Source organism: Oreochromis niloticus, linkage group LG18, assembly GCF_001858045.2.
Source record: "Oreochromis niloticus isolate F11D_XX linkage group LG18, O_niloticus_UMD_NMBU, whole genome shotgun sequence".
Taxonomy (NCBI): Eukaryota; Metazoa; Chordata; class Actinopteri; order Cichliformes; family Cichlidae; genus Oreochromis; species Oreochromis niloticus.
The window spans coordinates 28,549,434-28,561,243 of NC_031982.2; the positions used below are offsets into that span (position 1 = coordinate 28,549,434).

Genomic DNA, 11,810 nt, shown 5'->3' on the forward strand with positions numbered 1-11,810 from the left:
CAGCTCTGCACATAACCCTTATTCTTCAAAACTGCCAGCCTACTAGCACATTTCTTCTCTTCATCCACTTCATTTCCAAAACAGTGAAACACTATTTAGAAACTTCACCGTCATCTCGCCTGTTGATCTCTTTGTCTCTCAATGTCTTTCATATGGACCAACCACCGTCCCCTTTTTTATACTCATCCTTTACTTACACTCCCAGCTCCACCATCTCTTCACAATGCAGCCTGTAATTCTTTATTCATTATCCCCTCCAAACACTCCTTATCCTTCTTCTCTTTGCTTGTCAGTTTCCATCTTTAATCTCTCTAACCTGTGACACATCCTTTGTGCACATCCTCGGACCACTTATACAATACCTCGTCCTTTTCATTCAGCACCTTATCCCACAACTGTTTGTACTCTTGTCAGCTTTCTTCTTCTTTCACTACCCCACTTCTTTTCATCAACCTCTTCTTCCATATATTTTCCTGAACTTCCTCATTCTACAAACCAATCTTTAGGCTCCTCTCCTCTGACCTACATGTTCTCATCAAATACTGATGTTTTGTCAGATGCTGCTGGTGGTGCGGAGAGAGATTTTCTGTCTTTTACTGTGGTTATTTTTGCTGTCATGTGCTGCTTGATGAAGTTTAGGCAGTTGATTAGGGATAAGAAAAGATTACACCCCACATTTTGATAAATGACCAGTGGATTTGAACACAGGATAGGGTGTTTCTGTGTGGAGTTTGCATCTTTTGTGCCTGTGCGGTTTCTTCGGCTTCCTCTCAGTCAAGAAACATGAACATTAACTAAACTGGTGACTCTAATTTGACTGTTGTTGTGAATGTGAGGGTGAGTGATTGTCTGCCTCTCTGAGCCCAGCAGTAGATTGGCGACCTGTCCAAGGTGTTCTCCACCTCTCACTCTATGACAGCTAGGACAGGCTTCAGTGCCCCTGTGATTGTAAACTGGATAAGTGGTTAAGAAAATGGAAAGATGGATGGATATTATAAGGTGATGCATATGCCATGCATCAAAGTTTGAAACTACAGTGTCCTTCGTGTGATAAGTCAGGAGTAAGAGACCGTCGTCACTATTGGTTAAACTGTGTGTATCATAGCAGAAACATCAAAGGACAGCACACACTCATCTGTGTAAAAGCTTTAACAGAATGGGCGTATTTATCACTCCATGAACGAGCTCATCGAGCACCTTCTTAGCTGCCTTCATCTTTTGACAAAAAGTGATTTCCCAATCTGTGCCGTATTCATTCACAGTAGTTACGTTATTTTGTATCATTTCTTATTAAGAAATGATACAAAATAACGTAACTACTGTGAATGAATACGGCACAGATTGGGAAATGTAATGTGTAATGTGTAATGTAATGTGTAATGTAATGTAAATGTAATGTGTTTTGGGCATATAGCTGTTGTATAATATGCTTAATCTATTTTGCTATGCAGGTTTTTTTCAGTTGAAATATACTGAACTAAATCCAATTCTTTTGGATATCCATCTCTTTTTTTGATAGTTGTCATATATTGCACACATTGGTAATTCTGCTGTTTTGCGTGTGCAAGTTTTAAAGAAAACAAAGTTCAGGTAATTCAATTATGAGCACTTTAACTGTAGATGACCATAAGTTGGATCGCTTCCAAGGTGTAGTTGGATATAAAACTCTCCAGAATAAATCATCACTACACGATGTGTAACTGTGTCAGGGGTTAAGATAACTGTGCTGTTTATCTGAACAACAGCCATAGATAAAAACGTTTTGTGTCTATAAAAATCAAAGGAAATTAAATGTTGACTTTGAATGAACACTTTTGTGAGATATATCAAATCATTTGGTTTTAAAGTGTAAAATTTCAATTAGTCATTAATTTAAGATACGCTTAAAGATGACACTGTAAAAAAAATAAGTAAAATAAATATTCAGCTGTTCAGCAGGAGCAGTACACTGTTTTATTGTAAACCACAGCAATGAAACCCTGATGTTTTTTTATAGCACTGTGATTGTGACTGGGTATTTCCCTGACTGAGGGTCATGAGATACCATTTTCCCTTTCACGATGGTGGAGAAAAAAAAAAAATCTGGTTTCTTAGAATCGTTGTTGAAATAACTGAAATAAGTCCAAAAAATAAAAATAAACAAAGCACAAGAACATTATTCAGGAAACTGCCATGTTTCATCGATGAAGATAACATTTTTTTGAAAATTTGAAATTACTGTGATGAAAATAACCCAGATGAGCTTTAATTATACACTTTTTATATTTTAAAGCAGATTCATTAGGAGAAATCTTAATGCTAAAAAATGAAATCTAGTTACATTATTTCAACAAATGTTTAGAGGAATGATTTAACCCTAAATTAAAGCACAGTGTCCGGAAGTAGGGTCACCAATAAGTAGTGTACAAATAATAAGCTTCAATCACAAACACGTGTTGCTGTAACTACATTCTTTGTATTTATGGTAGTAATAGTTTAGCCTTCATCTAAGGCAGGAATCGTCTGCAATTTGTGACTTTTAATTAAATTAATTAAACGATGCAATGCAACGTCTATGAGAAAACCTGTGAAGTTACAGAACTGATGGATGAGATACTTGCAGAGCAAACTTTCACAAAAGGTTTAAAGCATTCCCAAAAATAACCCTCTATTTCCTTGGATGTATAGTTGAATGTGTATGTGCATACTGGAGCAGGAACATGCACACCCACACACAATAACACCCGTGCATTTAACGGCTGTGGAATGATGGAGGAGGGGGTGGTATTTCTATAATGACACAGTCATATCTCAGTAATTACAGGAGAAACTGACAGTGATCCATTAGTCTGCCGTGGTGGGCTGAGAGCAACAGCAGCTACATACTGGCTAACACTGGGCTTCTGGTAGACACATCCTATTATTATGCACTTACCGTTCACATGTAATAAAACATAGCTTCTATATATGCCGCATTCAGAGAGCACATGTTCAAGGGCACATGTACAAAAAAGTGTAATGCAGTGATAGTCACGTACCTCAAACACAGTCTGGCAATGTTATTTCAACAGTTTTTATCTGCATGTACCATAACACACTCATTAATACAGCTAATTATAACTCTTTATATTCTGATGCATGCATTTCTGACACACGAATGCGGTTCAGTCCATTCTCATGACTGAATATTCAGCTGTGGCTGCATAGGAGTAGTGCTGGTCACGCTGGTGGATGGGTGATTGGAGCCTGTCCCAGCAGATATTTGGCAAGAGGTAAGGTACACCCTGGACAGAATGCCAGTCCATCAAAGGCATGGAAATCTAAGGGGCACGCAATCTTTCACGCTAAAATCCACACCTCCGGTCAATTTTGAATCACCAGTTAAACTGCATGCATGTCTTGTGGGTAGAAAATAGAGCACCTGGACAAAGCCCATGCAAGCATGCAGCAAAAATGCAAAGTGCAGAGAGAATGACCCGATCAGACCAACAGGTTCACACAACACACAACTCTCAGTTTCAGTTAATGCATACAGATATTAATGCTAATACTTGCAGTGAGAATATCTTCTCAAATAACAAACAGTAACATTTACATACACTTAATTTTTACTGTCTGCCATAGCTGACCAGTCAACACCTGGATCATTGAGCCATCTGGCAAGGACATTTGGTGTTCCCAGGTTCAAGGATATGGTCACATGCAAATGGTGCCATTTCTTCCATTCATTTATTGCCATCTTGTGGTTTTTATCCTTATTTATGTTAATGGTTTTGTACTTTCAGTAAAAGATTAATCACAGGGCAATCACTTGTGATTTCACATGTACACTTATTGATTGATTTAATTTTATTTCCTTACATCTAAAAATGCTGCAGAATTTTCACTATGTGCGAATGTGTGCAAAAGCAGTCGCATGAAAGATCACATGCATGATCACATGCATTAATGTGCTCAAGTACATATCAATATCTGAGGCACATGAAACCCTCAGCTCGACTTCTCACACCCCTCTCAGATTTTTCAAAAGCTTTCCTTCAGAAAACAATCCAGTGAAACCAAAACACTCTCATAGTGTTGATCCCCCCCCCCTTTTCCCACACACACATATACATGTGCAGATTAACGACTAAACACACACACACACACACACACACACACACGCACACACACACACACACACAGTGAAAAGATATTTCAACACAACACAAGGTCATGACACTGATGATCAGGTCTCACTGCCTGGCAGTGAGCCAAGCTGGTTATGGTACACAATGTGAGACCCCCCCTCCACGCACACACACACACTTATAGCTTTGCAGCAGGCATGCCAGTTACACTTCCCAAAGGACCTAATGATGAGAGTCTGGATTGGGGAGTGAAATGGACGAAGCTGGCCAAAAACGCCTTGTTTGAGGACTTGGATTGTGATAATTACTGTCATTACCAAGGAGGCGATTTGAAAAAGGACACCATAGCAGTCGTCCAGCTGTAAATACAAGAGTGGGTAAACCCCAGCTCATTTCAGCTACTACGTTGTGGGGCTGGCCAAAAGCATTTTGGTTTGCTGGAAAAAGTTAAGTTGCAAAACTTCAAGTTGCCAATGTGCACCAGGGAGCTGCTTTCTATGATAAATGTACAAAATTCAACTAAAACAAAACATTTACTAGACAGATGGCTCCTTCACATAATCCAAGTGGTACATGCATTCAGTATTAAAGCAAAAAACATGGTTTGAAATTTCAAACGTTTCACTGCAGACCACTTCACTGACGTTCCACTGCACTTGACAGCCATATCAGAGGTTTTCAGCACTAGTTCATGAAGAGCTGATTAAATGGTTATTTTCACTCAACAGAACAGAAATGCTTTATTTACAGTTTGTGCACCATTACTGCCAGAGAAGTAGTCATCATAGTTTGATGTGAAATAAAAGTGACTGAAATGTACATACAGAAGCAATACAAAATAAATCAATCAATAAAAAACTGTTGAAGGTAAAGATGATTAACTTTTAAAACTGAATATAAACATCAGAGGACCAAGGATGGAACCCTGTGGAACTTCAAAGAGAAACTTTTACTGACAAAGACTAAGCTAGAATATAAATTTGATCCTCTGAAATAATCGCTAAAAGAATTTAATTTGTAGTTCTAAATATATTCTAAATGGATTTAGGGTGTTTTTTACTCACTTTATGTCTCTTCCATGATGTTATTTCTCTCTTCTACAACGTAGGTTACAATTATATAAGCATGACCGATTATGCAAATTAGGCGATGATGTCATTTAGCGACTAATAGCGACTTCTAGGACAACCAATAGCGATTTTCCTTACTGAGGAGTTGGCAAGACTGATAATGACAACATTAACAGCAGCAACTCATCCAGCCATCAGTCTGTGATGGGGTCACAGAGGCACCAGTTCCAGATCCTTCTCAGCAGCCATTCTCAGGCCAGATGAGATACATGATTTCTCCAGCAGATTCTGGTCTACACCCTGAGGACTCTACCCAGTAATATAGCTAGTAATAATAATAAATGTACAAGTACTCCACATGATTTGTTTGTTTTAGTTAGAAGTTGTTTCATCACAACTAAAGACATTATTTTTTTCTGAAACTGAATAATAGACTTATTATTTAACGTGAAACCTACAAAACTGTAATGTACAGCTCTCAATGGCAAGGTCTACCATTAATTATCACTAAACAAGAGAAAATAAGATAGAAAGCTACAGCAGTGCAGCAATTTGCTGCTAAAATGTAGCACAATTGGCGCACTGACATATGATAGTTATCAGCATGATTTGTATACAAGTTTTTGACCTGTCAAATTTGCTAAAAATCTACATAGCATGGGGCTCTAAAAGTAAACGCAAACTCTGAAACTTTACCTCTCTGACTTCAGATGTTACGAAACTTCACATTTCCCACGGCAGAACAAATCAGAAATTTCGGTGACTGTTGTAAAAATCTGATGTCTATTAACGCGTCCCTTATTTAAAGAGCCGTGACATTAAATGCTGAGTCAATACTGCGTCAGAAACATCTGAAAGTCATACATTTCAGTAAGATTTGAGCTCAGCTGGTCCACAGTGCCACACGTGCAAGTTTTCCATCCAAGAGCAGCAACAGTAGGATGATTCAGTATTTATCAGATCAAGTCAAAGCCAATATGTGAAGCAATTTAACATGATTCACTCCACTGCTCTACCACGCAAATTAAGCAAAAGGTGTATAAACAAAGCGAACACGTGAAATTTAGATGCATTTTATTGTTTTTCGTGTGTAATATATTCGTGTCATTAATTCAACATTAAGATCCACCCATTCCAACAAAAACCAACCAAAGAAAAAAAAACGTTTCCGATTTTTCGATTTTATTTGTTGACACATGGACGTGAGAACCCAATGCTTTAACTGATTGATAAATAATGGTGACCACATGTGTGCAAAATGCACCGAGTCACGCAGTAAGCATCGAATGAGGCACTTCGGCTGCTACTATTGCATGTCATTAACGGAAAAAACTAGAAAGCACAAACACATTGTGTTTCTACTTAACATCAATCAGTTTACTGCATTTAATTTGTTCTGTAAACCTTTTTTTTTAGGTTACCCAGAACATATTTTATTGTGACTTTTCCCTCAGCTTTTAGTAAAGTTGCCCCTAACACAGTTTTGATCCTCTTAAAATATCCAAATCATGTTTTTGAGTGAAACTAAGACCACTCACATGCTTCTCCTCAGAATGATATTTGCCTCCCTTATTTGTAGGGACAGCTGTGCAAAATTTACCCTTTCATTCTCTCTCTTGGCACAGTCATCATCGATTTAGCCTAAGCCCTCGCTTGGCACCGAGCAGCTATTCACGAAGGCTTTAAGTGCAAATGCCAGCATCTAACACTTCCAGGCACCCTGATACTTTGTCAAGTGATATGAAGAGCTGCTTGTCAAGAAAAGAACACTGTCCCACATCTCCCTCTGTGTGGGTGAGAAGCAGGATGGCGCAGTTTGTGGTGTTGTATTACATCAGCTGACAAAGAAACGGCCACTACATCATTCTGTACACCGCACAGTCTTTGGTCCACGTGCAATAACACACACACACAAAAATCACCAAAGCTACATAAAAACAAGAAAAATTCTTGCTATATGAATGTTTTTATTCCTATTTTTATCTTACCTAAGCTTGCCAGACGTTACTGGGACAATAATGGCATTAATCCTGCATGTTCTGTGTGGACTTTGCATGTTCTCTCTGTGCCTGTGTGGGTTTTCTTTGGGTACTTCAGTTTCCTAACACAGTCCAAATAATAGGTTGTTAAGCTGATTCTAAATTGGCTGCAGGTGTGTTAGCTGTGCTAGCCCTGTGATGGACTGCTGACCTGTCATGAGTGTATCTGCCTCTCACCCCATGACAGCTGGGATAGGCTACAGCTCCCAGCAACCCAAAACTGGATAAGCAGTTAAGTAAATGGATGGAACGACTTATTGCGGTTGTTTGGGAATCTTGCCAGCACTGATCAAAGAGTCCTAAAGACGTGGATTTGCCTGTTTCAAATAAGCTCGCTGAAATGAAAATGTGATATTTAGCTGCAAATATTATTATAAAAAATGACCCAAAATTAACAAAAATTACTATTAATTTTGCTAACTTGACTGAGCTGCTGTTGAAAAGTGACCTTTCCTTTCTCACCCTGGTTAAAATAGACCAATTTTGTTATGTAGTGAAAACAAAACATAAAAAGAAAAAAAACCCTCATTTTGTTTGGGTCTTCACTTTAAATTAATAACTACAGATGTCTGTGAAGGTTCTCAGTCATCCAGGTCATCGTAGTCAAAGGAGCTTGCAAAGAAAAGCATCTGGACTTCTTTGAGTTGCTTGAAGACGTTTCACCTCTCATCCAAGAAGCTTCTTCAGTTCTAAGGTCAAAATTACAGATGGTTACAAATATAGCTTTCAATTTAATTTCAGCACAATTATATACTATAATATTTGCTGGTGCTTTTCAGAACCACCATTAAAAGGTATTAACAGGAGTGAATTTGGCATTGAACTAATGAAAATGGATCTAACATAGTAACTGGAAGCAAATAGGACACTGAAAGTATCATGGCCTAAAGGTCACACAGAGTGCGATCAGTGACCTGGAGCTGTAGGCAAAAGGAAGGCCACTACACAGTCAGGGGGAGTGCCTGTGTGTGTGTGTGTGTGTGTGTATGCAGATTCCTTGTGTGAACAGTAATTTGGTTAAATACAATCATGAAGAGTTGACCTAAGGTGTTGGAAAGGGTTACACAGCAGCAGCTATGGTTAGAAGTCTCCAGGAAATGAATGCAAGTCAAAGTAACATCTTCTAATGTGATGGAAACGCTGTGTGTTTGTTACTGTATCTGTGTGTAGCTACTTTATATAGGAGTGAAACTAAAATTAGGAAATGAGATGGCTGAGAATGCGTGTGCCGTGGTCCCCGCGTCCTCTCAGGTTGACCTGCCGTCTGTTTTTCCTCTTTGTCTCAAATTCTGTCCTGGTGTGAAGTTGCCCGGCTCCTCTCGCACACAAACTAATACTCACCTACATATTCAGAGACCTTACCTACACCAGAGGCTGTGGAGGAAGAGAGAATAATTGTAAAAAATACATCTTTGGAAAACAAAGTAGACTTACATGCAATTCCACATGTGAAAATAACCATAACCAATCTGTAGCTGCAACCAGAGAGAACAGTGAAGACTTTCCTGTCACATGACCCTGTGACATCTGGACTTACAAAAACTGAAAGCCACTGTTTGAATATCGAGTTCACTAACTTTCTAAAAAGCTGCAAATTCATACCTGTTGTGAATTCAAAAGTGTTAATTAAGGTCTTTGAACTTTTTCTAGAACGTTCAGCTCCTTCAGTCTCTTGCACTAATCGTGACAGTTTGCAAACACGGATGCAGGGAAGCGTGTGAGCGAGATGTGCAAGAATGAAAGTGTGAGCGTTTGGGCCTGTGATTTACGAGAAGGGAAACTGTGAGAGCAATGACTGCTTGTGCGTGTTTATGTGTGTTAGTTATTATCGCCATCCTTTTAAAACATGCTCCAGCTAGCCTGAGACAAGGACACGGCAATTACAGCATACTGACTAACAGAGGTCAAAGAGCAGCGAGGTCACCTCGGTTGACTTCTAACGACCTGAGCCGTTAATCAGCAAGGGAGCGAAAGCCGTGGCCACCGGCTGTTGTTTTATTAGACGTTTCAGCAGAATGGTCACTTCAGCTATGCAGAGGTTATTTACCTTCCTTTAACGTTTGGCATTTATGTACCAGGAAACTACTACAACACGCTGTGCTCCTTTTGTTAAGTAAAAGCAAGTAAGGCTTGCAGATATTGTTTTGTTTTGTTGAATAGCTTTTCTTTGCATTGTTTGTAGTGCAAAAATCTCTCTGATTTATTTGTTTTGGTGATCAGATAAATGTATAATCAACTGAATAAAAGCCCATCTCATATAAATAAACCAGGACTAAACAAAACAGGATAAAACTACAGTGTCCCGTATCCCCTGAACCAATTTGGCAACAATATTGTAAAAAGAAAAAAGTTAAATCTAGTAGCAGAACAATATAAAGTAATAAAGTAAAAAGTGGAGTGGAGAAAGTTCTTAAAAGCTTCATGATAATGACTAAAAATCATCATAATTTTTACATCATTAAGGGCAGTGAAGTTGCACCTGTCTTCAAACAACATGGTTTTTTTTTTAAAATGAGATGATTTTTAGCAAAAGAAGAGATATATATAAGTAAAATGTGCCAAATTGCTGTTTTTGTACTGAAAAATTATCAGCCTTCAGTAAAATACTCTATTTGCGTAGCACCTTTCATGCAGGTTAGTACAGTTCAGATGACTGACATGTCATCTGCTGGATGAAACAGATTAAAAAGACAAAACAGTTGGAGCATATCTGCAAAGGATATTTTAAATTAATCACCCCTGTTTTATATTCAGTCAGTTTATATTTATATTTGCAGAATCTATCAAAAATTCATCTGAAAAAATGATGCTTTTGTATCTACTTTAGACTTATATAAGTCACATGACTACCTGATGGTCTTGGTAAATGCGACTCTAATGTTGTGACCTGTTTTCACCTCTTAAACTTGATAAGTTCACATATGCCAAATGTTTGCAAAACACACAGGCAGCATGCAAATCTGCAGCTTTCTCTCAGAAATTCATTACATGTGGCTTTTGAATGCTCATTTGTTTTCTTCCGTTAAACTGAGGCAACAACTCAAAGCAGAGATCAAAGATTGCATGGGAGCTAAGCCGCTTGCCTTTCAGCCATCGCTTTGAGATAATCTTCTGATATTTGCTTGTACTTGTGGCACAATGAGAGTTTTCAATAAAGCACTAAAGATGAAAAAGACAATAATTCTTTTGCACCTCTTTTGCTTGGAGTCTCAGCTTGAATAAGGATAAATGAAAATGTACATGTCATAGATCAGTAAGACCTGTATGTAATATACTGAGCCGTTCACTTGAACAAACATTAACTTTGCCAGGGTTGCATGCACCCCTCTGTAGCGTTTAACTGAAGTCATTCAACAGAATGGCAGCTATGAACAGCATTTATCACTTGTTTGTGGTTCTATCTCAAAATGCTACACTGCAATAATCATCACAGTCAGTAGACGGAAAAGCCATCGTCCCCTGTTTTTAAAAATACCATGCTGTAACTTTCCATTTACCAATAAACTCAGCAACACACTCCCATTCTTCACATGGCCAACCCCGCTATCACTGTATTTACATTACCCAAAATAAATGACCCTAATCGAGTGTGGCCTACAGTTCCTAAATCAGTGAAAACAGCTACTGCAGCCTGACAACATGTTCAATTTTCCAGCTGCCTCACCTCATTTTTATTCTATGTGTAATGTCCAGTGTCATGGAGCAGTGGTTTCAAGCCCAAGCAAAAGGAATGGAAAGGAGAGGAGGAGGGGCTGAGGAGCAGAAGCCTGCGATGGTTTAAAGCACCATGCATCTTTTCTATCTGAGGGACTCCGCTGGTTACCGAGTCGATGGTTCACTGGGCCATGAAGGAGCCGATTTGTTCTCCTCCCCAAGACAGGCTCTGGATTCAGCTAGCCTGCACTCCTCGTGAAAAAAAAAAAAAATCCATCTTAACAAGTCATTTAATCTGGTATCGTTTATATTTGTCTTGGGGGGAAAAAAACACGTGTAAATGCAGATTTCTTCAGCATCATTTACATTGAACAAACAGATCACTCCACAGACCTCCATTCAGACCATTCCCCATTTAATTAAAGCCAATTCTGGAAACATGGTGTTGAATAAGAAACAAATAAACAGTGAAAAAATATGGATCGCCCAACAGTACAGCTTGTTTTCATAATTTAAGTAAGCATTGTTCATTTATTTTGTCTTGAAAGATGATTTGCATTTTAATTTAGTAAACTCTTTAATTAAAAATGGATTTGGAGGCTTAACACTTAATGGCCTGTTGACAAGTTTTGCAGTGCAGAGAGGTGCAACATGTGGATTGATGGGAAACAGTAGAGGTTGTTGGAGGTGGATGGAGAGCTCTATAAATCATCTGACACCACTGTCTGAAAGGAATTTAAGCAAAACAGCAGGGGTTTCTTACAAAGTGCCAACAAGGCAACAAAAGTATCCCAGATTAAATCCAGACATTTTTATAAAGGGGAGTTCAATGTTCAACTTACCTACAGAGATGCAAACATAAATTTACTGTATGAAGGTGGATAACCATCCAGCCATTCTCTTCTACTTATTCAATTTAGGGTCGCAGGGAGGAGGGT

General features: G+C 38.5%; 1 long non-coding RNA gene across 1 annotated transcript; it reads right to left on the reverse strand.

The window, feature by feature from the left end:
• Positions 1–6,461: 6,461 nt before the first annotated feature.
• Positions 6,462–11,017, reverse strand: LOC112842979 (uncharacterized). The gene is made up of 2 exons (XR_003215057.1): positions 10,883–11,017; positions 6,462–8,592 (listed from the first exon to the last, which is right to left on the reverse strand). It is a non-coding gene; the product is annotated as an uncharacterized LOC112842979 (long non-coding RNA).
• Between the last annotated feature and the right edge of the window lie 793 nt (positions 11,018–11,810).